General features: G+C 36.0%; 1 protein-coding gene and 1 long non-coding RNA gene across 5 annotated transcripts in view; one reads left to right on the top strand and one right to left on the bottom strand.

Moving 5' to 3' along the window:
- GUCY1A2 (guanylate cyclase 1 soluble subunit alpha 2) overlaps positions 1-27,931 on the bottom strand; it is a 316,485-nt gene that overhangs the window by 49,672 nt on the left and 238,882 nt on the right. The gene's annotated exons all lie outside the window — the stretch shown is intronic.
- Positions 2,134-27,931, top strand: part of LOC143644289 (uncharacterized) — a 76,895-nt gene continuing 51,097 nt past the window's right edge. The window contains exons 1-2 of the long non-coding RNA XR_013156590.1: positions 2,134-2,227; positions 2,450-2,557. This is a non-coding gene — a long non-coding RNA (uncharacterized LOC143644289). The remainder of the gene's footprint in view (positions 2,228-2,449; positions 2,558-27,931) is intronic.

Raw genomic sequence — 27,931 nt, 5'->3', positions numbered from 1 at the left:
TTGCTGTTTAAGCAAATCTTTTAGGATAAAAGCCATTCCCTTAGCAGAGCTGGTCAAAGGTCTGGAGGAAGAATGAATCAGATAAGAACGACATCCCAAGCTGTGTGGAAGAAGAGACAAAGGACCCTCCTCTACAACAGGAGGCCAAACTCAAGAGAAGTTCTGAGAAAAAGAGGCTATCTTGAGAGTTTCCTTGTTCAGAGTCCTCTGAACCAAGCTCACTGAATCTGTCAAACACAATCCAGCCACTGGCATCTTTCCACATCTGCAAATGAAGGACATGCAGTGGATGACATGAGCTTCTCAGTCAGATGACCTTAGTCTCTTGATCTTGGAAGGAAACCAGACATTCTTAATTTCTTAAGCCTCTAAAGAATTTTCAGTCCACTAAACACAACATAAGGTCACATTTTTAAATTGTTTCTTTGCCCCAATCATTTTAAAATATTTCAAGTAGAAGAAAAATAAACTATGGGGGAAAAATACCACAGATTTCTTAAAAGGAAAAAAGAACTCATATTCAGAAACTAGACTTTGTACACTGAAATCACTTAGGAAGCATGCAAATTCTACCTTCTTACTCCCTCTCTAATTGGCTTCCTCTCTCCATGCCTTCTGTTCCTACTTCAGCTGGGACTTTCATTCTCTTACCTGGACTACCACACTAGTCTCCTAACTTGAACCCCTCTCTCGTCTATTTCCTCCTCCATCTTCCAATACACAGCTGCAGAGCATATATTATTCTCAGGTATTCATCGGAAAGATTTCTCCCCAGTTAGAATCTCCCAATGGCTCCTAACATCCCTCTAAAGAAAATCCAGACCCCTTTGCAAGTAATCCATAATCTTTAATGGCCTGGTTCCTCCCAAATGTGCCATGTAATCTGATACTCATCCTGTACAATTTTTCCTTTAAAACACCATGTTCCTAGTTTTCTAAATCCACTGAATAATCTCACTTTCTGTGCATCTGCACATTCTACCTTCTGCTTATACTCTTTTCTCTACCTTGTTTACTTGACATCTCTACTTAGTCTAATAATTTTCAATACTCAGTTCATATCCCTTCTTCCCTCTAAAGGTTCCTCTTTTCTTGTCCTCATCAGTCACAGTTCATCTACCATCCTCTGGCCTTCTTAGTCACTTATATATTAATATTATTTATAAAGTGCTAAAATACAGTAGACTCATGAAGTTCTACCAAAGACGTTTAAAGGACATCTCTCCCAAGTCTTTGGAAATCCTTAAATTCACAATGCCACAGCATCAAAGAATTTCTTCCAGAAACATTTATCTAGAACAAGACAGAGAAAAGCAAGCCATGTAGACATGCTGATGGTCGATGGTAATTTTAGCTTACTGATTAGCTCCCCACTAGCCCTGCAGCATGGGTGATTTAAATGGGTTCCCAGGTAAAAGTACATTTACTAGGTATAACTATTCTGATCTCACTTATGAATAGTTGAAACTGGGACTACAATTTTTATAAGTGCCAAGGATCAATGATATGACACATATTTGTGCATTTACCCACCCATCTAAATCTGCAGTCCTTGAGAGTCCTTGATATAATTGACTATATCAATTTATCTTTGAGAAATAGTAGATGTCGAATAAATGTTAAATGAATGAATGAACAAGACACCTTAACTTCAACTGCAATGTTTAAGAATCACAAAATTCTCTTTCTCTTCTCCACTGCTTCTGAGGAGAATGAGAACATGACAAGTTCTTCTGCTTTGTAAATGTATGATTGCTAGGGGAAAATATTCAGTTTTCAGTCTTGATTTCCCTTATTTATTCATTTATTCACCAGATATGTATTGAGTTGTTACTATGAGCTACCCACTGTTACAGACATGAGGTCTCTGCTTTTATGGTATTTACATTCAGATAGCCATACTCAGTAAGCAAAGAAAAATGATTTCCCATACCTTCCCAAATTAACAATTTTAAAAGTTCTTTTACTTTTTTTTAAAACCTGGGAAGGAGTTAAGGTGAAGGAAATATTGGGGTTGAAAGTAGGAAGAGAGAATTGATGGGGCTTGCTTTCTCTTGCTGATACCACACAGGACAAACTAAGCTTTGTGACTTCAGAGTTTTAGAATTTTAAAAAATTCCTTGCAGTGTTTGTGACCTGTTGTATAAAAAGCATTGCTAAGCAAATGTCTAAAATAATTTTTCTTTTTTTGTGGGCTGGGTATATGACTCTGCCAAGGAACTGAGAGGTATATTTAAAAGATCTTTGTCACGGAGACCATGTCTTAGCTAAGAAAATTGAAAGGAAATAAGGATATCTAGCAATTTGGTGAAAATGGCTTTTTAGAAGTTAAGTAAAATTTAGAAACAGTTTTCAACACTGACATAAGCCAGCTTATTATAAAATCATCAAGCGGGTGGGAATAGAAATGACAAATTCAATGAAAAAACTGCTCTTTTTGTAATTTTAGATGTGATACCTGCCAAGTGGTCACAATTAATTATGCCAGGCAAGAAAGAGTGAAAATAACTTCCCCTCTTACATGTCCTTCAAGATCAGCTCAGGAATCTCATCTATTGTGAGTTTTGTTTTATTACAGAAGTTACAGGTTTACAGAACAATCATGCATAAAATACAGGGTTGCCATTTACCATCCTATCATTAACACCTTGCATTGGTGCAGAAAATTTGGTACAACTGATGAAAGTATATTTTTATAATTGTACTACTACAGCCCATGGTTTAATCTTAAGATCCACCATTTGTGTAGTGCGGTTTGAGAGATTTTAAAAAAAAGTATTCTATTACCATATATACAACTTAACATTTCCCCTTTTAACCACATTCAGATATATATTTCAGTGCTTTAAATTGCATTCACAATGTTGTGCTATCATCACCACTATCCATTACCAAAACATTTTCATTGTTCCAAATAGGAACTCAGTACATTTTAAGCCTTAGCACCCTACTCCTATCCCCACTTCAGCCCCTGGTACCCTGTATTCTAGATCCTGACTCTGAGTTTGCTTATTCTAATTGTTTCATATCAGTGAGATCATCTGACCCCCCACTTTTTTTTGGTACTAGTTATGACTTATATCTTTGAACATTGTGTGTCCAACACCATAGGATTATCATTACTTTTCATACATTTTAGTACCTGTAGGAAGTAAGAAGTGGAGTTACATATCAAAAAAAATACAATATGGTAGTACTGACATTTATAGTTACCCAAATGGTTACTTTGACTGAGGTCTTTATTTTGTTATATCTAGTTTGCTTCCTTTTCAGTCTGAAAAACTCCCTTTTAGCATTGGTTTTAGTGCAGATCTAGTTGTACTTAATTCCTTCAGCTTTTGTTTATCTGAGAATGTCTTAACCTCTCCTTTTTTTTTTTTTTGTATGCTGTATGGCAGGATCACATTTCATTATTTTTCCATGTGAGTATCTGTTATTGCAGCACCATTTGTTGAATTTTTGTTTGTTTTGCTTGTTGATTTTTGGGACGTATATAGACTGGGAATCAAACCTAGGTCTCCTGCATGGCAGGTGAGAATTCTACCACTGAACTACCCTTGAACCCCCTTTCTCCTTCATTTTTGAAAGAAAGTCTCGTTGGATATAAAATTCTTGGTTGGCAGTTGTTTTCTTTCAGCACTTAAAGTATTTCAACCCACTATATGCTTGCCTCTATGGTTTCTGATGAGAAATTAGGACTCAATCTAAGTGGGACTCCCTATACATAACACATTGAATTTCCCTTGCAGCTTTCAGAACTCTCTCCTTGTCCTTTGAATTTGAAAGTGTGATCAGTATATGATGGAGAGGAGTGGCTCATTGGTAGAATTCTCTCCTGCCATGCAGGAGAACCCGGGTTTGATTCCCACCCCATGCACTCCAAAATAAAAAACCAAAATATTTAACAAATGGTGCTGTGATAACAGGATATTCAAATGGAAAAGAATGAAATGTGACCCATATAAATACATATATGATGGGGTGTGTTTTTTATTCATAATTATCCCACTTAGTGTTCTCTGGACTTCTTCGAGTACAAATTCACATCTTTTGCTAAGTGTGAGAAGTTTTCTGTCATTATTTCTTTGAATATTCTTTCTGCCCCTTTGCTCTGCTCTCCTTCTGGGACTCCCATAATGTATATATGGCATGTTTAATGATGTCCCAGAGGTGTCTTAGGCTATTTTCCTTTTTATAATTCTATTTCTCAGGCTGACTCATATCAAAGGTCTTGTCTTCAAGTTCAGATACTTTCTTTTTCCAGCTCTTATCTGCTCTTTTTTTTCATTTCTATTATTATGCTCTTCAACTCCAATAGTACTATATATTTAAAATTTCTATTCCTTTACTATGATCTCATAGTTCTCATTCATTGTTTTCCTAATATTCTTTAGTTCTGTCTCTGTATTTCCCTCCATCTCCTTGAGCATATTTAAGATTTTTTAAAAGGCCTTGTAAATTACTTCCACATCTGGTCTTCTTCATTGGTGCTTTCTGGATTTTTTTACCCTCCTCCTTTGGATGGTCCATCATTGCCTGATTCTTTTTGCCTTGTACTCTTTTGTTTCATACTGTACATTTTAATATTTTTAAATGTTAACATTCCCTAAGATGTCTATTTCTTGATTTTGTAACCAGCTGGTGAAAAGACAGAAATTTTCTTGAGATTCAGTCTTCCTATCAGGAAGGTTTATCCAAGGCAAATACAATCTGTAGGGTTTTCCCATTCTTTCTGAGCTTGTGTCTTCTCCTGGGATTTGATTTATTAGTTCCTCTGGAGGTCCCTGATTACAGGAGTTTGGTTGTCCCCTCTGTTTCCCAGCAGATAGACGTCCCTCTCCTGCGTGTTTGAAGCCAACAAGCCTTTTTCCCAGGTTGCCACCTCTGTAATTTTTTTCATCCCTTTTGTTGCTGAAAGCTACTTTGCCTGAGGGGCAAATTCTGGGAGGATAGGTGTGCTGAAGACTTCCCAAGTCAGACTTTTCCAGCTGAAACAGGGCCAGGGACCACAAATGGGTCACAGATGGGCTCCAAAGTGCCCTTAGGAGGGGATCAGCAAGGGTGCCAAGAGCTTCTTTTATAGCTCCCTAAAGCTGAGCTTTCTTGACTTGTCCAGCAAATGCAGCCCTTCAACAAACTGTCCCCCACATCCCTGAGGAAATGTCGCATCTTTAAGTCTCTTCAGTTTCAGTCTGGGGTGCAGTTGAAACAATGGCCACCCTCAGAGCTAGGCCCCCAGGGATCTCAAGTCACTAATCAAAAGGCCTGATCAGTGATCAGCTGGGTCTACCCTTTATCTTGGGGAAGTGGAATTTGAGTCCCTCTCTGCCACTAGAAAGCTGTCCAGAGGCTACCCCACAGCGGCCTGAGGGATGAGTGTCAGTAACCACCAGAGGGAGAAAACGATTTACTAGTCTTTATAGTGATTTACCAAGCTCTACCTCCTGCTCCTTCCTGGATGCTCCACAGAGTTCTACTGGACTCCGGAGTTTTGAAATAGTTGTTTCAGACAGATTTAGACAAATCTTTAGCTTCCTACTCCACCATCTTCTCATAATCCTCTGTTGAGTTATTTACTGACTTCTTTTCTCAAGACTTTTAGTCCTTCCTTCTTTAGTTACCACTCTTCCCTATATTTACTTCTACTCATTCGTTGATTACATTGTAATATTTGGGGTCCTATTCTAGAAAGTAATCTTTTGTCCATGCACATCTTTTAATCCCCAGAGGTTACTTGAATGAATGGAATGTTTCTTGAATGAATGGAAACAATGAATGAATTATAGTCTATCTTCTACATTGGAATAACCAAGCATATTATGCTAAAGTCATGAGAAAAAAGTCCTTTACTGGCAAAATGGATATCTTTAATTATATGATATACTTTCATACTGACATTCTTCAATTTTTTATAGGTAAAGTTGCCTTCAGAAGATATTTATCCACATTTATTGAATCTGTTTATTGTGAAAAATGGAATATTTAATGGACTTTTATTTAACTCACTCACTAAAATATTGAAAATGATAACTGCCCTTCTACATGGCCAATGATATATTTATGACTATGACAATGATGATGATGATAATGAAACATTTCCTTGAGGGAAAACCAAAAAATATTATCCCTAACAATGATCTGTTTAGCAGGATTGCACTAAATGATAAAACAATATTGGGATCCTGAAATTTTTCAAGCTCAGTCTTTAGAATGTACAGTACATCCCACTATAGAATTTAAGGAGGAAAAACAATTGACTCATTTGTGAATTTACATATAAAAGGCAAATGGATGGAGGAGTTGTTTGCTAACCTATGCCATGTGATAAGGAAGTCCAAGATAAGAAAAAGATATTAGAAACAAGACTAGAAGAAAATGTAGACTAGACATTTATAACAATATCCTCATTTTCCATCTCTTTCTTCTGCTACTAAATCATGAGTAGAAATTTAGTCCCTGAGGGGAAAACAATACAGGAAAGGAAATTTTAAGATTTGAGTAACCACAGATAATTGTAATCTAAGGCTATTTTTTATGTTTTCTTTCAACCCTGCAATGCTTTCTGAAATATTTATTTTTCATCAAAGTTACTTATAAGGCCACCATATTTCTGATCATGCCTTCCAGAAGGACTCATACCTTTTCTAAAACAGTGTTTTTGAAACTGCAGGTTGGACTCTTGTAATGGGTTGTAAACATGTTGTTTAGTTAAATGTTTTAAATATATTTATATTACACACATACACACAAACATATATGTATTTCTGAGGATATAAAATGTATTTTCTATGAGTTGGAATAAAAAATATTTGAAAGCCACTGTGTACTTAATGGAAATATTTAAATTTTCCTTTAGCAAGATTAGCTAAAGGGATAAGTGAATTAGAGGAATGCCTATAATGTTGATAAGGGCTGTAAGCAGTGTTTCCTTCTGAGAACTAACTCCCCAACAACCAGCCAAGGCACCATTCTCTATTTCCACCTTACCCAAAAGTCTCATCATTAGTACTATGACAAAGGTTAAAAAAAAAAAAAAAGAGTAGTATGATCAAAGGCTACTTTAAAATTATAATTTTTATTAAAATGAGATGACTTTTTAATTCCAGCTTATAATATTAGTCATTTAGAAGACTGAAGATGCAAAAAGGTTGTCTTTGAGGGAATAAGTACAACAGAGCAGGTATGTCTTCCTAAGAAAAGATCCAACAGAATGGTGGAGGGACAAGGAGGGCACTGATTGGGAAGGAGAAGCAGCTTGGCCGGGGAGCCTGGTCCTCAACAGTCAAGAGAAAAGAATGAGGATGCTCGGCCAGAAGAATGAAAAACATCAGCAATTGGATGCAGCAATTGAATATCAAAATTATTCAGGGAGCATTAATCTTAGAAATATTATTAGTCTTCTGACAATGTATTCATGTCACTCCTCTTAGAATCCCTGAAATACTCGGCCCCGGTGACTGTAATGGATCTGTTGTGATGTATGACTGTGGGTGTGAACAGATACAAATATTAATCTCCCTCCTTCCTACCTCCTCTAGGCAGACAGATCTGAGTCCCCTTCTATACGTAAAGCAGGCCAAACAAGGAGGACTATGTAATAGTAACTAATATTTTTTAACACATTTCTATTGTGTTTTTCAACTGACTCACTTTTTGAATAATATTTTTCTGAAGAACATGGAAGTATATTATCCCCAGAGAAAGCACACAGGCTATATGACACATACATATTCACAAACCCAGAAATTATTGGAAGCAAGGTCTAATACTTGACCTTGCAGTAAAAATCCTTTGCCTTTTCACTACACTGTTCTGCTTTTCACTGAAAGAGAAGAGAAGGAGCCAAAGTCAAAGACAAATTTTGCTTCCCTTATGGCTTGGCTCTTGGTCTACCTTCTTCTTGGGACATACTTAGCATATCTTCTAACCCTAAGAATACTGCTTTTGACTATCTTTTGTCAATGTACTCTCTTTCACTATAGTGAAAACTGTCATACATAGAATCTAAGATCCCATCAATTGTAAGATGCATGATAATTTTATGTACTGTTGAGAAATAAAAACAAACTATGATATAATGTGTTAATTTCCTAGAATTTCCTTTTAACAATAATTAAAATGGTTTTTTGGGGGGATTTACTTAGATAATATTATAGCACATTAACTTTTGTATACACATAGTAAGAAAAATATAAGCAAAATAATTAGATTAACTTATTGCTAAACACCCTCATTTTCTGAGCCTCTTTCTTCTACATCAGTTTTCAAATTGGAGTTACTTTTGTCCACATTTTCCCAACTATGTTATCCTTGTGCACTGAATATCTCTTAAGAGGTTCTACTATCCTCTTTTAATACATAGATACCTCATTCAGCCAGCTTTGATGTTGGAACTTCTGGATTTTATCAGAAAATGAGCAAAATTATATTTGGAAACAGTCATTAGGGCTGATAGTCTTTCTCCAGACAATTCTTAAATGGTTTGTAGATTGAAACAGTTAGGGTTGCATTTGTGTACACATGCCATCAGAAAAGATAAGAATGCAGTTAATAACAGCTACCTCAGCCTGACCTACTTTTATAAGACACCATCAGTTCTAGGGCATATTGAGGTTTCTGTGAGGTTAAATGGAAGAAAAATATGCAAGTTTAGAATTGATTAAATACATTCTTTCTTCTTGTATTTTTTTTTTTTTAAGTGGGGAAAAAAAAGACAAGAGGTGGAACATTTGAATTAGGACAAGAAATTGGCCCTATTCCTTCCAGGAAATCAAACAAAATAGAAAAATATTCAAAATAATTGAGTCACCAAAAGATGGAAACAATCCAAGTGTCTAACAGATGAGTGGATTAACAAAATGTGGTATATACATACAATGGAATATTATGTAGAAGGAAGACGAAATGACATCCTGAAGCACATGACAAAATGGATGAGCCTTGAGGACATAAAGCTGAGTGAAATAAGGATAGATACAGTATGGCTCCACTTTCACATCCATGGTAAAGGTAAAATCAGAGACTTATAATACAGAATATAGGAGATTTAGAGATACATAGAAGCTAGAGGTGGGTGAATGATTTCTGAGGTTGAACTCAAATGTAAGGGAACAGACAGAAGGGAAAGCAGTTCACTAGTGGGTTTATAAGTAATTGTGCTGGTTTGAAAGGATGTATGGACCCTAGAAAAGTCATGTTTTAATCAAAATCCCATTTTGTAAAGGCAGAACAATCCCTATTCTATACTGTATGGTTGAAAGTGTAATCAGATCATCTCCCTGGAGATGTGATTTAATCAAGAGTGGTTGTTAAGCTGGATTAGGTGCTGACATGTCTCCACCCATTTGGGTAGGTCTTGATAAGTTTCTGTAGTCCTGTAAAAGAGGAAACATTTTGGAGAATGACAGATTCAGAGCAGAACAACATAGCCGTGAGAAGCAGAGTCCACCAGCCAGTGACCTTTGGAGATGAAGAAGAAAAATGCCTCCTGGGGAGCTTCATGAAACAGGAAGCCAGGAGAAGAAGCTAGCAGATGATGCTGTGTTCACCATGTGCCCTTCCAGATGAGAGAGGAACCCTGACTGTGTTCACCATGTGTCTTTCCACATGAGAGAAACTCTGACTTTGTCCACTATGTGCTCCTCCACTTGAGAGAGAAACCCTGAACTTCATCAGCCTTCTTGAACCAAGGTATCTTTCCCTGGATGCCTTAGATTGGACATTTCTATAGACTTGTTTTAATTGGTTCATTTTCTCAGCCTTAGAACTGTAAACTAGTAACTTATTAAATTCCCCTTTTTTAAAGCCATTCTGTTTCTGGTATATTGCATTCTGGCAGCTAGCAAACTAGAACAGTAATATTCTAAGGTAAACATGATTGAAAGGGGCTGTATAGACCTATGTGTTCCACTGATTAACACTAGAAATATAAATAAGTTATTGCAAAAATTACTCAAAGGTATGATTCTTGTACAAAGAATGTTTAAATTCAGGGTATGGGGGAAAACTGCTATTTCATGCTATGGGACATGTTTAGCAGGAAAACATCAGTGGTACCACAACAACATCAGGGGTAAATAATGGGGGGAGGGACAAGAGTTAAGGGGAGGTTTAGATTTGCTATTTGGTGAGGGTGTGTTTATTAGTTATCTTTCTCTTGGGAACAATGAAATTATCTAGAATCAAGAGAGTTGATGCACTGTTGACTTTGGATATTATACATCATGCCTAATGAGTGCAGGTGGCTGAAGGATGCCCTGAAAAGTAAACTGGCAAATAATGGTGTATACATATGACCAAATATTGTGCTGCTACAAAAAGTAACAAAGTTGTGAGGCATGCAAAATTGTGAATGAACCTGTGGGACATTTGGTGAGGCAAAATAAGCCAGAAACAAAAGAATAGTTTTGTGTGGTCATTTAGAAAATGCTTATAAGAAAACAGGGGCCTAGATTGTAAGCTCTTGTAGCAGTCACATTTTGTCCAGAGTGGTAATTATTATTTCTGGATTTTAAGAGGCTGTTTTATATATGTATTCAGAGATAAGAACAAAAGTTATCAGGTCAGGATTAAGGTACTTCAGAATACAGGAGCAAGGAAGACATTGTCTATGTTTTAGAACCTCACTTACTCTTTGAGACCAAGGCAAGAAAGGTGTATTTTATCCAGAACCTACATTTTCTGTAGTACATAATCTAACTCAATCAGTCTGGCTAGCTCATTTAAACAACTGAAATACAGGGAGCCCAGAATAAGACTGAGGGCCTTTAATACTGTATAGCTTAATGTAATGCCGAGATACAGCCTAGAATATATTAAGCACATAATCAAAAAGTATTGCTAAAGTCTCTTGAAGGATGGGAGAAAAAATATGGAACAATGAAACCTTAACACCAGGGAAACCCCTGATACTGTGTCAAACATTAGGGACACCCAAATCAACAGGCCAAGCCCTTGATCTTGAGGCTTGCTCTTGTGAAGCTTATGCATGTAGTGAAAAATCTTACCCTACCTATAAGTGTGCCTAAGAGTCGCCTCCTGGAGGACCTCTTTTTTTGCTCAGATGTGGCCTCAGTCTCTCTAAGCCCAACTCTGCAAGTGAAACCATTGCCCTACCCCCTACATGGGACATGACATCCAGGGGTAAAAGTCTCCCTGGCAGGGGTGAGATGACTCCCAAGGATGAATCTTGCCCTGGCACCATGAGATCAATAATGCCATCCTGACCAATAGGGAGAAAAAAAATGTATAAGGTATCAGAGGCTGAATGAGTTCAAAGAGAGTCAAGAGGCTGCACTGGAGGTTACTCTTAGGCAAACATCTGTTAGACGATTGCTACCTGTCATAAATTGCCAAACCCCAACCAAAACCATTCAAGCCAATCCTAAAGAACACCTAGGGCAATATATAAGATACGACTGGGTACATGGGTGGTTTAGTGGTAGAATGCTTACCTTTCATGCGGGAGACCCAGGTTTGGTTCCCGGACCATGCACCCCCTCTAAACAAAGATTCAACAAAGGTGCAATGCACTACAACCTACAACCTCCAGATGAGCCCCTGGAACAGATAAGTCCAGAAACCTACAGGTCCCAGCCTTTCCAGAACATCAGCTAGTTCCATCTCCCTACCTCTTATTATTGACAACCCTTCCAACATGATAAAGTTAGAATGGGCATAGCCCAAACACCCCTAAATATTGGGAGAAAGATCAAAGGTAATGGTGGAGTTAGACAGAGAAGGTAGGGTTTAACAAATGAGTATGATTGCTGAATCATTATATCGATATTTCTTTTAGTCTCCAGTACCTTAGAGAAGCTAGATGTAGTAACCTAAAATTGCAGAATTGTAACCCATGCCAAACTCTGAAATCTGTTTTACAACTACTTGTTGCACTGTGTGTTGAAATTTTATGAAAAATGTTATTTTTACAAAAACATATGATTAATAATAGCCCAACTCTCAGGATACATACTATTAAAAATTTTACTCTTTTCTTTTCATCATCCTGTTAGAGTTATCCATAGGTGTCAGGTGAGCTACCCCTTTATTTCCATTTTAGTAGCCACAATCAACTTCTAAAAGTTTTCTATCAGCCTGATTGATATAGTATCTCTTCCTTCTTTCATAGAAAGGCACTCCCTCTACACCCTGGTTGAAAGAAGCTTTCCTTGCTGGGAAGTAGGCACCGGAGTAAGAACAAATGCTGTTGAGGGGAATTGGTAAGGGGCTTGAAACATTTTCTTGATAGATTTTGATTCTCTACAGTCATCACAAGGAAGTGATGTGATAAAATAATATTTGAGAAAATGGTTTCAGTAGCCTCTTTCCCGTGTCTAGGTCTGTGCTTATACATTGTTTCCTCTGCTTGGGATACCAGCAACCCTATCCTACTTCCATGATGATTCTTTCCTCAAATGCCCTCTCAGACATGATTACTGAATTTTCTTTACACCCTTTTTCTGTGTATCTTATCACCTCCCTGTCCAGCTGCAGGACCTCAGAGCTGAGAGCATGCCTTATAAACATCCTTTATTGCAGTGCTGTCCAATAGAAATATAATATGCAGGCCACAAATGTCATCCATGTAGATAGATAATTTAAAATTTCTAGTATCCATATTAAAAATAAAGAAACAGATATAATAGTATAATATACCTAACATATTCAAAATGTTATCATTTCAAACTGTAATCAATATAAAAATTAATTAGTAAGATTTGTATTTTTATTTTTGTAGAAAGTCTTCAAAATCTGGTCTATATTTATCACTTATTCACACATGTCAACTTGGACTAGCCATATTTAGAGTGCTCACTGGCTTATGTTCTAGGAACTACCATATTGGTTGACAGAACAGCTCCAGAGATCCACATTAGGACTTGCACATGGACAATGGATGCCATATTTTATTGAATGAGAAAGACAATAGAGAGGAAATATTGGCAAGATGTGATGACATTGTATACTATGGCAGAAGAAAGAAGGAAAATTTAAAAGTAATCACAGAAATTGAGGTTGGGAGAATGGGATATGTATTCCATTAGTAGAAACAGAGAAATTATTGGAAATAGGATTTGAAGTAACAAAACAAGAGGTGATATTATACCACTGTCAAAAGGATCATGGAAGAAATGGATGTTTTTAACTAAAGTGTGGTGCTCATCCTAGCATCCACCTATAGGTATTTAGAAGAAAACTTCTTGACGATGATGATAATGATAAGACAAATACATGAACCTTTCCTCGTTTTACAGACATGAGCAATTACCATGAACATGATAGATTTTACCATTAAATAAAATGTCAAGTGCATATAGTTCTTTTAGTTCTTAATCTAGATAATTACTTTATGACCAATATTCACTTCTACATAGGGCATATAGCTAAATAGACCACCTGAATAAAGTTATGACAGTTGAATATGTAACAAGGCTGCTGATTCTTCTTCTCTTAAACTAAGAGATTTATCATTTGAAAAAATGAATGACCCCACTATACCTACTTAGCGTCACCTACTTAGACATTACTGCCTTTAGGTTGAATGGCATTTTAGTTACTTTATCACAGTTCATATTATTAAAACACATTAAACAAAGTCAAATCAGTGGAGGATAAAACTAGGCAGACAATTCAAGTGGATGAATTCTTAATAGGTAGAAAGATATTTTTGATGCTCTGAACTAAGAAATGCTCTTTTGGTGAGGACACACCTTTTTATTGTTAATCTAAGAGTTTTATTTAGGCTTTAATAATAAGGAAGAGTAAATAACGGTATATCATTTTGACCTTTGATATGTTCCTGTTTATGTTATAGTATCACATCACTAAATCATTACCACCCAAGCTAGGATCCTGAGAGTAAACTCTTACTCATTCATGAACCTCACCTAATCAAATAAGGAGTTCTTCCAACTTCAATTCACATATATATTTTTAATGCCAATCCTTAACCTTTATCACAAAGACCTCCATGAAATGGTTTCTGCCCAGCATCTGTCTCATTTCATGTCACTTGGTTTCCCTCCATTTTTTGTGTTTTAATACCTAAGTGGGTTTTGTAGAGCCTTCGTTCATGCTCTACATTGCCTAGAATGCCCTTTGAATGGCCAATTCCTACTCAACTCAAAATGGATATTGTGATGTGCCCACCCTGATCCCTCTCTGGCTATATATAGGGATTGGGTCCTCCTCTGTGCGCCTTTCATATGCTATCAGTATGCTAACTTTGCATTAAATTTCTGTATTGACATCATGCGTTTATGTGTCTGTATCTCCCACTGGTCTGTATGCATGTTGTGGTCAGGGAAAGTCATTCATTTCTTTCACCTTTAGTCTCTCACATGGTCTAGCACACATCAGAATCTTGATTGGAGAACCTGAGTCCTAGCATAGTGTTATATAGTTAAGTAGCAACTCAATAAATATTTGTCAAAATGAGTTAAATCCAGGAACATGCCCAGAGTTGGATACAAAATTCCAGAGTTTAATCCACTGTTCAGAAAACTAAAAGCTTAACTTTTTGTTAAGTCTCTAGTTTGAGAACTCTAATGGTCTCTAAGTCCCATTTGCTCTAGCCACTTTATGGCACCTGTGGATAGATCTCTGTTCAGTCAAATGTGATATAAGACAGAGCAGTGAGATAAAATAGCAGCAGCTTCAAAAAGTCTTGGTAATAAATCCCAGGTTGTTCTCTTCCATGTTGTCTTAACTAACGCTCAGTGCTGAGCTTCTCTGAGTTTCAGTTACTTTTCTTTATGATTAATTTTCTATTTTGCTTACTTGTGGTTGTTCATAGTGTGACATAATCATGGGCTCTTATGCCTCACCATAAGACAACTGGGGATCAAATTCCTTATCTAACATTTGTATCGTGAAAAGTTGTTCAGCCTTTCTACCCTTCAGTTTCCTCATCTATAAAATGCAGATACATAATACCAGTATCAATCTCCTTTAAATGTATAGAGTGCTTAGTACAGTGGCTGGGACACAGCGAGTGCTCCATAAATATCATCATCCTCATTATTATGAATTTCAGTCTACTCTCCCTTTATTTGTACTTGAATGGGGTGGAAGTTCTTCAGGGATAGGAATTATGGCTCTGACTCTGTAAAGCAAAAACTTTGATTCAATTTTTAGAAACGAAACCAAATGTTACTCAAGCCAGTATAATGTGGTGGAAGCCTGAAATTGGCAGTCAAAAGCCTCAGAACTGAGACCTAATTCCACCTACATTATTTGCATGATGTTGGATAAATGGTTAGCCATGGAACCCCACTTTAATCATCTGTAAAATGGTGTTGATAATACTTAATTCACAGGAATAATGTGAGGGTTAAATGAGGTCATGTAGGTGAATGTTTTTTAAGCCAAACCCCATCAAATATTTGTCATAATTGTCATTCAATATTCAAATGTTTTTCTGGCAGGGTCTCAGCATTGATCAGGGTTTACTCCACAGAATAGGCACTAAAGAACACTTTTTCTTAACGACTCACTCATCTGTACACAGTAGTTAGTCTCTGTAAGTAGTAATGCTGACTGCATGTAGTCACTCTTCTAATATGCACAGCTGCTCTCAGAATAAACCATATTTGTAATCCTGTGTCCCTCATGGTCTGTGTTATGTGTTGTATCTGCTAACACATGCAGTCTCTTGTCAAGAGATTCATCATCAAACATTTCTTGAGTCTTGCTGTGGTTCTACATTGATGAGTCCCAGAGGGCTAAAGTTTACACCCAGTAAAATGGTTTACTACCTAATACAACTTCACTTTATACCTAACCATCCCCTAATACAACTTCACTTTATACCTAACCATCCCCTAATACAACTTCACTTTATACCTAACCATCCCCTTTTATTAGATCTTTGTCTTCAGGCTTGCATGTTGTCAATCCTCTCTTAGTCTATATAGGTGTCTGTTATAGAAATACAAGGTGGGTTTCCATCTTTTGCCTGACTGTTGAGATGTAGGAACTGGGGCAAGAATAAAAGTGTTTTTTCTTTAGCTAAAGTTTCAAGGTACTGACCTGGGAAAGCCATCACTTACTGATTTAGCCATTAGTAAACGTGAGTATCCTCAGTGCCTGGTAGCTAAGGAATGATTAATATTGGGGAGCAAAGGGTTATGGAGGTGGGGGAAAGCTTTGTGCTAAGATCTAGGTTTTATTTCTGGCTCTGCAATATACTGCTGTGTAATTAGAGCAAGTCACTTCACTTATTTGAGTCAGTTTTATTTGTAAAGTGAGTAAAGCAAGGGATATACTATAGAGTTGCTCTGAGGATTAAAAAACTAACATTTACATATCCTCTAACATTTTGCTTGACCTGAAGGAGATGCTCAACAAGCTATTAATACTAATTAAATGATTATGATATTTGAATGTATTGGAAGAAGAGTAAAGTCAGGAAAGTAAGGAAGCTTACTAACCAATTTGAGTATCTACATCTCTATTTTCCTTCTCCCTGTGGGTGAAATTCTTCATCCTTCCAGTGTCCAACTTCGCTCAGCTTTAAGGCTGCTCCAAGAATGAAATGAGGAGGGAAAGGAGAGACTTTCACTTCCCTGCAGCTTGAAAAGTCAAATCAATATACAAAATGAACCAAAGGACAAGAATCAAAATTTTGACATTTTTGATTTGCATATATAAATAGTCATGATTGGGCTTCGACCAGTATAACTGAAGTTGACATGGCAATACAATAAAGAAATTATCCTGGAGAGGATAGTCTGTCCTTTGAATGGGGTGTAAAAGTTTTCCAGGGGAGCATTAAGAGATAAAGAAGTGTCATAGGAAAAAGGATTGTGAGGGCACAAAATGACACTCTAGTCAAATCCTGTTTTCTATACTAAGTTGTGCAAACAACTACTTCCTTCAAGAGGTCAAAAGATATTTTATGAAAGAATACATTTGGGAAATTCTGGGTTAAAAAAGTTAAATGTCTTAGCCTTGAGACTTTTTGGAATCTTTAAAAAGCTAACGTGCTTTGAGAATGCTCATATATACTAAGCAACATGTTCCAAAGTTACTTTATCACCAAACTTTTGCTTCACAAGATGTCCATTAGTATCTCATGGGATCAGTTTTCAGACTGCAATGCTAAAAGATTCATTGTAATAGGGAAAAGTCAACAACTGCCTAAGGTGCCATTCCTAAATGCAAAGGGCCTTACAGAAAAATATGGCTCATGAGAGAGTTCCCATCCCCTTACTTTTCACTTAGCCTTTAACTTCAAAAGTGTCCTTTTACAAGGGGCCTTGCAACAGCAATACTTATGGATCCCTGTGGCCGTGATATCCTTAAACAAAATAGCTGACAGTTTGAACAGGCAGCCAAAGCTCCTAGAGACCTAATGGGATTCCCAAAATCCTTGGCTCTCATTTCCCCCATGAAGAAATAGGAAAGAATAAAATTGATATATTTTTTAAATCATTCAATTTTGAGGGTAAAGGGGGTGGGTGAATTATTAAGATTCACCTCAGAGCATAAAAATTACAGGTAATTTTCTCTTTTCTGAAAGAAAAGCTTTGCTAGTAGGAAAATAAGAGCTCTTTCTCCATGAAAGGAGAAAAGAAGCTTGAAAATGACAACTGTCAAAACAATAAACCTGAAGCAAACATAAAATGCAAAAGCACCCTAAGCTAGCGCACTAGCCAGCTCTCCCTGTGGAGCACAGCACAGCCGGCCGCGTATGTGTGCGGGGACCTTTCTGCAGTGCACACACAGACTCCATGAACTGGGACAGGAGGAAACAAAGCAGCTGAGGTGAAAACGGGAGACAGAGCCTCATTATTCAGCCCTTCTGTGTTCCCACCCTGTTCGTTCTCTTAGAGAGCTAGATGTTCTTTAACCATTAATAGATTCTAAAACATTGACATATGAAACCACATAACCATGGAACATGAACCCAATCAACCCTATTTTTTTGTCTTCTTAAGAATTCACTCAATCTTTTTTTTTTTTAACTGGCCTCGATGGCACAGCCTTTGTTTCTCAATATGTCACGGTAAATGGCTCCTGGTTCATATGAATCTTAGTTATATGATGTTTTCTAGAAACTTAAGTAAATTAGCTTCCCATTTTAGTCAGTGTTTTCCAAACTCTGGGTTTTGAAATTAACTTAGGGAGTTGTGGACAGGAATTTTTTAATAGAGGCGAGTAGAGGAGGATAGAATAAAAATTCAGATTGCATTGCGCATAGTAAAGGTATATCTCATAAATTTTGTTTTTTGTATGCCCAGGAGAATTTTGGCATAATTTTTTTCTTATTGTGGTTCACAGGGTAAAATATTTGAAATCTATCATTTTAGGTGATACTTGGGTGTCATGTTCTCGCATGTGCTGTGGACTTGACCATGTTAGATGCCCCATTACTGAAGTTTCAGATCTGTTATTGCCCCCACTTTGCACTCCCAGGGTCTGCCTCTAGTTCAGCCATAGTAGTAGCAGAGAAGTTCTAGGAGCTTTAGACTTGCTCTGTGTACTGATAACCTGCTGCAAGCACATTCATATCTTTTTATAGTGTTTTATCCTGGGGGTTTTCCAATGCTATGGAATCCACTCGGGTGAAGGAGTACAATCTAGAAAGTGAAAAGAAGTTAGTGCCCTTGGGGTAACCCTCAACCAATAAGGCACAGAGCCAGTAGATGCATGCTCTTGCCTGCCTTTCTCCAGACAGACAATGTTTTAAAGACTTTACCTTTTAGAGCAGTTTTAGGTTTACAGAAAAATTGTACAAAAAGTAGAGAGTTCCCATATATGCATTTCCTTTGCCTTTCTACACAGTTTCCCCTAATATTAACATCTTGTAGTAGTGTGGTACATTTGTTCCAATCAATGAACCAATATTGATATATTATTATTAACTGAAGTCCATAGTTTACCATAGAGTTCACTCTTTTCTACACTGCTATGGGTTTTGAAAAACTCACAATGTCATGTACCCACCATTATAGTATTTTACAGAGTGGTTTCACTACCCTAAAAATGCCATGTTCTCTACCTGTTTACCTCTCCCCGTGAACTCTGAACCTCTGGCAACTTCTGATCTTTTTACTCAGACAGTTTTTGAGAGGTGTTCTTTACACTTCTTAGAAGAATCCTCTGTTTGCATTTCTCACAGAGGTATGATATTGAGAATGTAGCTTTATGTTGTCATTTCCTCCTTCTCTCTTTCATTCTCTACTCTCTCTCCTAACCCCTTACATGTAAGACCTTATCTCAGATTCTTCTTTTAAGGAACTTATGCCACAATACTTACAACTAAATTAGAATTTTCTAATGGTAAATATGGGAGGTTCCTTAGAAGGCATCCATTACTATCACATAGCCTGTTTTAACATTTTTGATAAATGGTTTTCTACTTAGCTTTGGAATAACTGTTTTCAATTAATATATATACTTCGAACAGCTGTACTGATACCTAGTAGCAAAATATTTCTAAAAAGTCCAAAAGGATTATGTATAGCCTTTATCAAATATTTATCACGTAAATTAACTTTTGTAGGAATATTTTAGGCAACTTTACCTATAACTGTCATTATTGAGTTTTTAGAAATAAGGAAAATATGAAAGAGGCATGAATATTTTTGTTTGGTTGCTTGAAAATAATCTGTTCTCTTCAATCTATTTTTACAATTGCAGGATAGTGAAGATTGGGACATTAATATTACACTTAAATAACCTCTTGTCCTTACTTACAGAGTACGTGGGAAAAGTTCAATATTTATGATCCTATGGAATGTACTTACCAATTTTGCATATAGCCCTTAATAAAACATGAAAAAATTGGTCTTAAATAATGCATAATAAACTTTTCTTACAAAAATTTAAAGGATAAGATTAGGTGCCTTTTTTTAATTTCTATTTTTTCCCATGCATGTCTGTATTACTCATCTAACCATAAGTGGGATAAAGGTGGTAGCAGTTGCAAGGCTTTTACACATGGTCACAAGATAGAAGCTGTATAGTTATACAATCATTATCAAAGATCAAGGCTATGACTTTTCTTAAGCCCAGCTCTGCAAGTGAAATCATTGCCCTACCCATTACATGGGACATGACATCCAGGGGTGAAAGTCTCCCTGGCAATGAGGGAGATGACTCCCAGGGATGAATCTGGCCCTGGTGTTGTAGGATCAACAATTCCATCCTGACCAAAGGGAGAAAAGAAGTGTAACTAATAAAGTGTCAGTGGCAGAGAGAGTCCAAATAGAGTCAAGAGGCTACTCTGGAGGTTGCTCTCATGAGAGCTTTAGTTAGACACCGCTACCTATCATAATCTCTCAAACCCCAACCAAGACCATTCCAGCCAATCCTAAAGAACACCCAGGGCAATTTATAAGATTCCATAAGGGTTCCAGGCACTAGAGTAACTTTCCAGAAACCTACAACCTCCAGATGGGTCCCTGGACCAGATAAATCCTGAAACCTAGAGGGCCCAGCCTCTCCAGAACATCAGATAGTTCCATCTCCCTGCCCCATGTTAGTGACAGACCATTCCAACATGAAAAAGTTAGAATGGCCATAGCCCAAACACCCCTAAAGAGAGGGACAGAAAGATCAAAGGTGATGGTGGAGTTACACAGAGAAGATAGGATTTAACAAATGAATATGATTGCTGAATCATTAAATTGATAACTCTTTCAGTCTCTAGTATCTTAGAGCAACTAAAACTAAAAACCTAAAACTGTGGGATTGTAACCCATGTCAAACTCTAAAATCTGTTCTGCAACTAACTGTTGCACCGTGCTTTGAAATTTATTGCTTTTTTGTATATGTTATTTTTCACCAAAAAGAAAGAAAAAAAGTTGAAAAAAAAAGATCAAGGCTACTAGGTTACAGTTCAACAGTTTCAGATACTTCCTTTTGGCTGTTCTAATACACTAAAAACTGAAAAAATATCTATATGATGATTCAGTAGTCAATCATTTCTTAAATGTCTCTCACTTGATCATTCAATCTTCAGCGATATCTGAGCAATGACCATTCTAACTTCTTCATGCTGAAGAGAGATGTCAACATTATGGGGTAGAGGAATGAAACTGGTTGATGCTCTTGGAGAGAGTGGTACCTCTGCATTTCATAGGAACAATCTGGAGGTTTTAAGTTTCTGTTTCTGAAAAAATAAACTTAATATGTAAAACCTTTATAGAATCTTAGATAGAACCAGGGTCTTCTTGAGGGTTTTCAGGAAAATCGTTGGTTGGGGATTGAGCTCTCACTGTTTTAGAGTGGCATTGTATTCCAAAAGAATTGGAAGAAATGTAGTTCCAGCAAAATAAAAAATATAAAAGAAATTGATTCTACATGTAGCTAGGAACAACTCAAAATCCATATGCAAAAATATCATGAAGCTATGAATGTAATTTTTATTTAATATAGCATTAAAGATGGATAATAATAACAAGTCTTTGTAAGGATGCAGAGAAATTGGAGTCCTCATACTTTGATGGTGGGAATGTAATATGGTGCCACTACTTTGGAAAACAGTCTAGCAGTTTCTCAAAACGTTAAACATATATTTATCATATGACCCAGCAATTCCACTTCTAGGATATACCCAAGAGAATAAAAAACATATGTCTACACAAAAACTTTTACACAAATATTCATAGCAGCATTGTTCATAATAACCAAAAACGAAAAGAACACAATACCCATCAATTTATGAATGGAAAAACAAAATGTGATATATCCATGCAATGGAATATTATTTAACCATAAAAAGGAATGAATATATGAATGAATATACTGCTTAAGGGTATAGAGTTTCTAAAATGAGATAGTGGTGATGGCTGTACCCCTTTGTGAATAAACTAAAAAGAACCTGAATTGTATATTTTTAAAGGGTGAATTTTATGCTATCTGAATTATTATATATCAATTTTTTAAATCTAGTGTTATAGAGCCAGAGAGTTTCACATTCCAAACAAGAATACATAAAATGGTAAAATGCCACATAAAACACAGACTCCAAAGTTACAGTTCTGTCTGTCAGTCTCACAGTTGAAATGGGTGATGGAACCACATCTACTCACATGACTTAGAGAATATCCAGCAAAGCATAACATGTAAACACTATCACTAAACATACCAGTAGTAATTACAAGCATTACTGAATATATTCTTACAGTATTATACAGCTAAAACTTTACATTCTTACTCAATAAAGACAACCCTTGCTATAATTAGAAAATATAGTACCAATTCAATTTGCATAAAAATAGTGACACTACTAGAAATGAATTATGCAGCACTCTAAATGGATGCTAAATAAGAACCAAATAATTAATTTATACCAAAACCTATCACCAAGACATGTTCCCATTTCAGTCATTTTAATAGCATGGGGGGGGGGCGGGTTAGAAAATACTCTATATTTTTTCTCAAATAAGTTCTTAATCAGAAAGGCAGTTTTCTGTTTCTTTTTTTTTTTACTACATATTTTTCCTTCTTTTCACTTGGGAAATAGTTTCAAGGTGTCCCTGAATTACAAGAATAGAACCATACTTGGCAGGCCCTGCTTGTCAATCAAGTTAACAGCTATAAAATAAAATCTGTCATTCCACTAAAGTTTAACTTTTTAAAGGTGAATTCTTAGCTCAGGAATTTAATCCTGTGAGTGCCTCTTAAAAAGATGATGCCTAGCTGATGCTCTCTATGTGCCACTGCATACTAATTCACATGTGTACTCTTTAAGGATGTCATTCTATGAAGATAATGGCGCTTATTTAATATATGTGAATAGCCCAACCACTGGTACATTTTGCACTTTTTACTTTTTACACAAAGTTGATAATGACAATTCTAATAACAGTTAATGGTAGAAAGGGCTAATTATTCATCTTTTGTTACTTCAGTTAATTCTGGAAGTAGTCCTCTAAATTCAAGACTTCCAAATGTATACATACCAAAAGGAAGAAGCTGCCTTATTTCCAGAGCCTTGTCAGCTTGGGAAGTTTAAGGAAAGCAATTTTATGAACGGGTGTTCAGTAAAATTGGAGATAATTGGTTTAATTAAACCCAGCTTACAGAGATTCTCTTCTGAAGTTTTATTCTCCAATGGTTGCTGCCATTCATGTACTCTTAGACGAGATCGTGTTTTCTCTTTCCTTAGGGAATCTCTTCTTGGGACTTGACACAGGGACATGAATTTAAGTGGACCTGGCTAATGGAATGAATAATGCTGTTTTATAAATAAGTCTCCTAATTTTTTATTTATTCAAAAAATAAACCTCAATATTTTATTATAAATATGAAGCCAATATTATGTTCCAAAAATGATCATAATGAGCTCATTTATATAATGAAAATATAAAATAATTTGCACTTTTCTGTATCTAATGAATACCTGGTATGGCAACAAGCACATAATAGTGGCTTTTTTTAAAAAACTTTTTATTACGGAAAACTTTTTTTAAATTTTTTATCGAGGAAGGATTTGAACATACGCAAAAGGGGAGAAATAGCATGAGGAAGCCCCAAACCCATCAACCAAGTTTTAACAATTCTTTTTTAATTAGAGAAGTTGTAGATTTACAGAAAAATCATGCAGAAAATAGAGTGCCCCCGCCCCCACATTATTATTAATACCTTGCATTAGTGTGGTACATTTGTTACAATTAATGAAAGAATATTGTACTATTAAATATAGTCCATAATTCACATTAGATTTCACTGTGCTTTACAGTCAAAAGTAGTGTCTTGATAAATGTTTAACATGGAAATATAATGTTTGAAGAAATGAATAAAGAATAAATATATTTCAGCATATCATTTTCCTTATTTGTCAGAATCAATATCTGCATTAGTTTAAATTTAATTCAACAAAAACAACTGCTTTTTTCATCATGTTACAAAGATGAACAAAATATAGTTCCAGCCCTGAAAGTTCTTACAGTCTAGTACATAGACATAGGAATACAAATAAACAATTTATTTGCAAGGGATGGCATGTTAAATATCTACAATTAAGTGTGACAAAAGTTGTGAATTTTTTAAAGAAGCAAATAATTGCCATTAAAGAAAATGTGAGTATTGGGGATGACTTCCTAGTATTTGAGCTGCGCCAAGAGGAAAGGCAGACTAGAACAGGCACACGAAACAACAAAACAAGATAGAAAGAACAAAACAAAAATAACAGACCAGCCAAATAAAGAGGCAGCAATGCAGAAAATGGAAATATAGCCTATAGTTTACACCATACCATTATGGCGAGAAGAGATTTATTTAATAGGAAATAGGCTTTAGAAAGTAGATTTGGCTAGTTTAAGGCACCAAAAGGATTTAGTCTTTGTTTCCCAGGCAATAGAAAACCAGTAGAATATTTTTGTAACTGTTTTTTGGTCATGAATGGGAGAAAACAGCATTAGGCATAGTTAGAGGAGGATGCTTTCAAAGAAAATGACACTTTCGTGTTAATGTTAGAAAAAATTTTGTTGACCCTTTGGGGCCAGATATGAAGGAGGCAAAGGAGAAGAGAAAACCTTTGAAGCAAGGGGTATGTTGGGAAAGGATGTGGAAAAAAGCTGTGATTGTTCATATTGATGACTTTTATCATTTCATTTAATTAGGAAGGGAAATATCTGTTGACAGTAAATGTGGCAATGTTAAGATAGAAATTTAAAGAGAGGAAAAAGTATTTGCAACAAAGTTAAGACATAGTAAAAATCAATGCACCATGATTATGTAGTTTCCTCTAATGATTCTTATCAGTTCAAGAGTATTATTTCCATTTCTTAAGCAGAAAATTCTTTTTTTCTATTTTTTTTGTGAAAAATAACATATAGACATAAAAGCAGTACATTTCAAAACACAGTGCAAGAATTAGTTGTAGAACAGATTTCAGAGTTTGTTAAGGGTTACAATTCCACAATTTCAGGTTTTTACTCATAGCTGCTCTAAGATACTGGAGACTAAAAGAAATATCAATATAATAATTCAGCAATCATACTCATTTGTTCAACCCTATCTTCTCTCTATAACTCCACCATCATCTTTGATCTTTCTCCTACTCTTCAGGGTATTTGTGCTATGACCATTCTAACTCTTTCATGCTGGAAGGGGCTGTCAATAAGATGGGATGGGGGAAGGAACTAGTTGATATTCTTTCTGAGAAGTTTGCCCCTCTGCATCTCAAGACTTATCTGATCCAGGGACCCATCTGGAGGTTGTAGATTTCTGGAAAGTTATCCTAGTGTATGGAACCTTTGTAGACTCTTAACACCCTAGGTGTCCTTTAGGAATGGCAGGAATGGTTTTGGTTGGGGTTGGCAAGCTATGGTAGGTAGCAGGATCTAACTGCAGCTTACTCCAGAGTAGCCTCTCAACACCATGGGAACTCTCTCAGCCACTGATACCTTATTCGTTATACTTCCTTTCCCATGGTGCCAGGGCCAGGTTAAGTCAAAAAGTCTTACAGAAGGTGCCATGGAAGGCAGTTATTATTAAAACTAGAGGGCAGGTGGGAGCAATGCTGAGTTAGAAGACAAGGGGATCCTGGCTATATTAAAGGCAAGCATAGCCAAAAGGAAATAATAGGATGAGAGCCTAGGAATGGATGAAGAAAGGTCACAGCAATCAGGGAGTTTGTAGAATATGAAATGGCAGAAGAACAAGAGGTTATTACTGAGAAAGGCACTTGAAGTTGAGTTCCTAGAGTTGCATTATTTCTGAATATTGATGAGCTGTGAAGCATGTCTCTCTGAATTTCTAAAGTGAGCAGCACTTAATGGAATAAAGTGAATCAGACTATTGGATGGGTCACCAACATGTAGATAGTAGTCACTTACTGTGATGGCAGGAAATGCAAGTCATTGGAAAACTGAATCAGGTAAGATAGAAAAAAGGAGGGATATTCTTTATGTAAGGTGAGTAGCATGAAGCTTTTGAAGTGGCTGTGCAAATAAGGAATAATGTTGGCTCTTGTCTTCTGACACTGAGAAATGGTTATGATGAGTGCCACTCCAGACAGTTAGAGAGAGTGGTGTTGTAGAGGAACAACCACATATTACATCAAAGAGATAGCTGGTGTGCTTGAAGGAAGTACTGGCTTTGTAAGGAAGTTAGCTGATAATGAAGTGGAAAATTGGTGAATTGGAGTTGATTTCATATCCGAAATGAATAAAGTAGGCACAATAAGTTTGTATATCCCCACATAATCATGTCATCTCTTTAGGGAAAGTTAAAATTAAAAAGGAGTCTCTACCATACTACCACTCAGAGCCTTTGATATGCCATGTACATTTTAACACTTCATTAGGAGTTTAAGCATGAAGCAATTTCCAAACTTACTTTTTCCTACAGAGCCATTTCCCCTTGATCCATAATTCCATATCTTGTAGATACTGAAACTATTTATCTCTGAGACCATTCCAGCTCTGATAGGATATAGTTCATTGCTTTCTACTTGACAGTTCCTGGCAACAGGCTAGAATAGAACTATCATCTGTGTGCATAAATTGATTACAGTTGTCATAATTTTTCCTCAGAGAACTAAATAGCTTTTTAATTGGTAAGTAGTATTTATAGCTTGATGTTTGGGAAAGTCATGCAAGAATAACATCTAAAGCATCTCGATTTTTTTTGACATATTTGAAGATGGTGACAAACAAAGAATGAAAAATACTCATACATGAAGATACGTCATTATTCAACTATTCTCAAAAATGAATGTGTACAGAGCGATAAGACAGGAAAGGCTGGGGGATTCAAAAAGGTAGTCATTTATTGGTGTTTTCCTTTTTATAAGCTAACATAACTGGTTCATCATATCAGTAGGAAATGCTGAAGGTTAAAAGGGAAAGAAATTTATCTGTCAACTTCGGTTGAATTCTCCGTGAATAGTTGCTCCAAAATCAGACCGAGAGGCTCTTGCAGAAGAAGGTGTTAGGAACTGGGAGAAAAAATTAATAGTTTTTAAAAAGTACTAAAATACTAAAAATGATAATTCTTTGTTAATAGAGAAATGACACTGAAGAAGTCAAAATATCTGGACCTTCTGTCACCCACTTGTATAGTATTCTCCATACCTTTTACATAATAACTTCAAAAACAGCCTTTGCAAATGATATTTAGGCTATCATGCTGAATAGAATAATTGCTAGAAAAACAACAAAACAACAACTTCAAAGTTACTTACCTTTCCTATGACTGGCCTTATTGTCTTTATCAGCTTTCTTGTGAAACATGAAGTCAGATGTTTAAATCCTATCCCTAATTAATTATATAATTTAAGTAGAATCAAATAGTTTTTTATATATGTTTCATCACATGTGGAATGAGGGTATTTTCCTCCAAATATCAATAAATGCCAATTATTTATTATTCCGAAATGAATTTCCTAAATGCATATATAATTAGACCCTTGTAAATTATTTAGTTCTGACTAAACCAGACTATAAGAAAAGAAAGGACATTTTAAATCCCAGTTCAGTAAAGCAAAAATATTGAATTTAAAATCATAGTTGTATTGCTTTTTCGGATAGTAGTAACAAATCAGAAAATATGTAGAGCACTTGGTGAATGCACTTGGTTCTAGAAACCAGCAATAATTAGCCAACCAAACAATGCCACAAAACTAGGTAGAAATATGTCTGACTGAAATATTTTTCCAAATGAGAATCCACTATTTGAAACACTAATAATTTTTCCAACTTAAAATATGGATTGGACATTTCAGGAAAATATTTGAGGCATAAACAGTCTTTGAGGCACCAGGCATAAAATGGAAGCTTTGCCATGATTGTTTATGGCTGATATATTTTGTTTAGACTTCTTATAGACTGGATATGTAAAAAGATATTTTATGGGCCTGCTTTTAAATCCATAACATGAACTTTCACAAACTAGAAATAAAAAGAAAGAAAAATATGGAAAATAATGTTCAGAAATAGCTTGCTATAATAATAATATGTGTAAATACTTA

Source organism: Tamandua tetradactyla, chromosome 8 (genome assembly GCF_023851605.1).
Source record: "Tamandua tetradactyla isolate mTamTet1 chromosome 8, mTamTet1.pri, whole genome shotgun sequence".
Classification (NCBI taxonomy): domain Eukaryota; kingdom Metazoa; phylum Chordata; class Mammalia; order Pilosa; family Myrmecophagidae; genus Tamandua; species Tamandua tetradactyla.
This window is presented reverse-complemented; position numbering and strand designations above follow the sequence as displayed.